This window comes from Triticum aestivum, chromosome 4B, assembly GCF_018294505.1.
Source record: "Triticum aestivum cultivar Chinese Spring chromosome 4B, IWGSC CS RefSeq v2.1, whole genome shotgun sequence".
In the NCBI taxonomy this organism is placed as follows: domain Eukaryota; kingdom Viridiplantae; phylum Streptophyta; class Magnoliopsida; order Poales; family Poaceae; genus Triticum; species Triticum aestivum.
Genome location: NC_057804.1, coordinates 649,312,058 through 649,316,062, shown reverse-complemented (window position 1 = coordinate 649,316,062; position 4,005 = coordinate 649,312,058). Strand labels below are relative to the sequence as shown.

Here is a 4,005-nt window from a genome sequence, read left to right as displayed (position 1 = left end):
AGATCCCCCCTCTTCCTCCTCCCCCCACCCCTCCTCGGACCAGATCTCGTCCTGATCCGCGTGTGTCATGCGGTGGCCTCGCAGGTTCAGCGTGCCGGAGGCGGCGCCCTTCACCGCGGTGCTCAAGTTCGCCGCCGAGGAGTTCAAGGTTCAGCGTGCAGGTCTTGCTGTGCGTCAAGCGCCTGGTCTACACCAACGACGCAGGGGAGGTCGTCAAGGGCGTCTGCTCCAATTTCCTCTGTGAGTCCCAGTTCCCTCCCAGAGATGAGGAATATGCATTCTTCTCTTCAGACTTAGAACACTCTGAAAATTTATTCAGACTAACGGTGTTCGGTTCAGTTAAGCTGAGGATTTTCTGCAGTTCTGAAATTAGGATCGGTCGATTTGATTTTTAAATTAGACAGACCGCGCAAATGTTATTCTTGAACGCACTAGTTTCCTCTATGAGTCCCAATTCCCAAGGGTAAGAAATTAGCATTGTTAGTTCTGAACAATCTGCTAATTATTCAGACTTAATAGTGTTCAGTTTAGTTCACGCCTTTTGCAGCTCAGAAATAACGATCAGTTAATTCTCGTTTTGACTAGGCTCATTTAGTGTGTGCTAAGTAGAATCCAAAAAGGTTATCTCTGCGGTGCATTGCAATGGATTTGACAACTTGGCACTCTGTTTTTCCTCAATTGCATTCCTCTGTACTGCTCTCTGAAGATTCTGCTAGTGTTCAGAATTCAGAGTCGGTTGAGTTCAGGCTTTGTTAGGTGTTCTGTAGGTTCAAATATGCCTGTGAATTTGTGGGAGAAACAGAGTTAGTGTAGAGCAGTACATCCAAGAAAATATGCCTGTGAATTGTTATGCACAATGTACATACACGTGTAGGTTCAAATATTTTCTGTAGGTTCAAATATTTCTGTAGGTGTACTTCAATGGTACATCTACTTTTTTGTCTATGAATTGTAGTGCTAGTGTACTGCTAGTGTACGTCCTGATCCTAAACAAAAAAGTAGAGCCAATGAGCCAACCCGTACATACGTGTACGTGTATACCAAGTAAATATGCCTGTGAATTGTTATGCACATTGTGCAGATGTTAGTGTAGAGCAGTACATCCAAGAAAATAGTTCATCAATAGTACTTCAATGCACCAGTAGTTTCCTCAAATCTTAATCAAGCTAAATAGCTATTTAATGTGGGCATGTGCTCCCACACTTCTTTTTTATATATCAAGAAGTATGGACTGCTTGGTTTATTTTCCTTTGGTTCCTTTTCAGGTATCTGGTCTGAAATCAAGTCAAATTAACTTCTAAGCATTTAGGTTTAGCAAGTCAAATTATCAGTTTCATACATTCTTTGATTCCAGGTAAGCATTTTTTCCCTACCTTCTGTCTTTTTGCTGCACTGTTATTTATTGTATCCATACTTTCTGTTAATTTTGCCAGAACATAGAGTTCTGAAGGCTGATTATCCTGTCACTTCAAGTGATTGTGGGTTGCATTATCTTATCTTATTATATGTTTTTAGTTGATTATTTTTGTGTCTTGATTTGTTGGTGGGATGAAGGTTTTGGAAAACTGGAAACCAGGGTCCTTCAAAAGATATCTATAGAAATATAAGCTAAAGCGCTTTTGTCTCTCCCTAGAACTGTTGGTATTTGAGTAGCTAGATGTAGAAGGGTAGGGAACAACATAAACTTGAAAAAGTAGAAGCAATAGCTAGTTTCCAGCTTAGGGACCAGTACTAGGTGTGATGTTCCCCTTTGTTTATCTAGAGCCTGATTCACGTACTAATTGCAATTAATAAAACTGTTAGCAATGAAACATCACATCCAAAATCTGTTCCCCGTTGCGTGAGCTCTGATTCAGACTGAGGCATGCATGCTGCTAATTTGTCTTGAACTTGAAGTGGGATTAAGTGCCCACCATGATAATAAAGAAGCTAAGTAGCGAGTCACGTTCCAACAGTAGTAGTAGTGGCACATCACTGTTTCTTATTACAAAGATGCAGTGTCAACATTGTTAATCAGTGGTTGGTGATATTGACTGGCTAAGGAGTGCTTCAGCTCCGCTCAGTGGCCGCGGATTCACACATAGAAGTAGTGATTATTGTGTGAATTACACTATGAAAAGTAGTTTTAATTTGCATTTTTGTAGGACTGCCGTCCATGTGAACACTCTTAAGTTTATACTGCTTACTGTTGAATTATATGAATTTTGATCCGGTCGACGCTTGACTTTGCCTGATTTTTTTGTTCCTTGTCTAAGCTGAAAGCAGATTCGATCATGATTTTGCACTCACTGTCTGCAAATGATTATTTTTCATTTCCTTGATACAAGTGTCCCATTGGCAGTACTGCATGTACCATCTGGGCATGCAGGCTGTAACTTGAACTTGAAGAACTCCTTAGATAGTTTTATTAAAAAATGTGTAACTTTAAGAAAAATTGCAGATAAGTAGACACTGAAAATTGCAGCCATGTCAAAGTGTCATTTTATTTGGGAGCAGTAACTATAAGAAAAGGAAGTGAGTTGAATTGCAAAAAAATGGAAGGTGAAATGAAAAGAACATTGCTCTATGTGAAAATTGTATGTGCAATCTACAAATGTGAAAAACTGTATGTGCTGTCAAAAACCGTATGTGCAATCTCCAGAACAATTATGCTTATGTGAAAACTGTATGTGCAATCACCAAATGTATCATCATAATGTAGGTGCTGTGTTGTGTGATTCTTCATGCTGAGAACTTCAGCTTTTTCAACTTGCTGGACTATATGTTCATTGGTACTAATTGTGATGTTGCTGCTATACTACTTGGGAATTTTGTCAACTTGTGATGTTGCTGCTGTACCCCGAGAGACCCTTGAGTTTGTCGGAATGTCGATTAACTTCCATTCCGGCAAATTCGGGTACTCCATATGTCCTATTTTCAGCAAAGGTCATGCTGAAATTTTCCGTGAATTTTAGCATGACTTTGCTAAAAATAGGACATATGGGGTACTTGCGACTAATGCATGGGCCGGGGTAGCTTAGTACTTAATTAAGTAGGATCAACTGCCCCACCATTTTTGCTGCATTAAACCATAGGTGGTAATAGAGCCAAGTGATTAGGCCCAACTTAGAATTCTCCTTAGCATCGATAAACCCTAGATGATAAACCAAACATAGGTGGCAATAGAGCCAAGTGATTAGTGCCAAGTGATTAGGCCCAACCTAGGGTGCCTCGGCATCGATAAACCCTAAATGATGAAAACTTAACTTAGCATTTAGGGTGCCTCGGCGTTGACATACCCTAAATGATGAAACCTTGGCTTTTAGGGTGCCTCGGTGTCGATGAGAACCTAAATGATGTATGCTTAGGCTTTTAGGGTGCCTCGGTGTCAGCAAACCCTAAATGATAAAAGCTTAGCTTTTAGGATGCCTCGGTGTCGACAAACCCTAATGATGAGACCATGATCTTGTTCCTTGACAATAACAAACTTTTTAACCAAACTTTTTTCCTATTTAGAGCGAAACATGGCCCACAATGATGAGGCCGGCGGTTCGGGCGGCAAGCAATTCTAGGAGCTGTCCCAGGAGATGGAGGAAGAACCTCACCGCTATGAGGACGTCGCGGAAGACACCGATCTTGACTACACAACCCCTAGTGGCGTCGGGGATGACACCACTGATGGTGCCGCCGAGGATAGCACAACTGATGATGGCGGCGCAGACACAGATGGCAACCAACCGAAGAGGCAACGGAAGGACCGGCGCCCAAGCGTGCTCGGCACCATCAAGGAGGAATTTACTAAAGTGAACTCCGACGGGCATCCAACGGCGCCCAAAGAATTAGTCAAGGGGTACTCGGTTCAGCTCGGGTGCATTCTCCAGAGCACCGTCTCGATCAACACCGAGAACCTAAGGCATAAGGACCGAGGGAATTTGCGCAGCCTCCTCTTCACGAAGCTGCACGAACGATACAAGTTCCCCGCTGACTTTGCGAGCACACGCCTCTCAGGGAAGAAAGTGAACAGTG

At 42.4% G+C, this 4,005-nt stretch overlaps 1 long non-coding RNA gene across 1 annotated transcript in view; it reads left to right on the top strand.

The window, feature by feature from the left end:
- Nucleotides 1–85: 85 nt before the first annotated feature.
- The window catches only part of LOC123089613 (uncharacterized), a 7,599-nt gene continuing 3,679 nt past the window's right edge, over nt 86–4,005 (top strand). Inside the window, exons 1-2 of the long non-coding RNA XR_006442335.1 lie at nt 86–240; nt 1,266–1,354. This is a non-coding gene — a long non-coding RNA (uncharacterized lncRNA). The remainder of the gene's footprint in view (nt 241–1,265; nt 1,355–4,005) is intronic.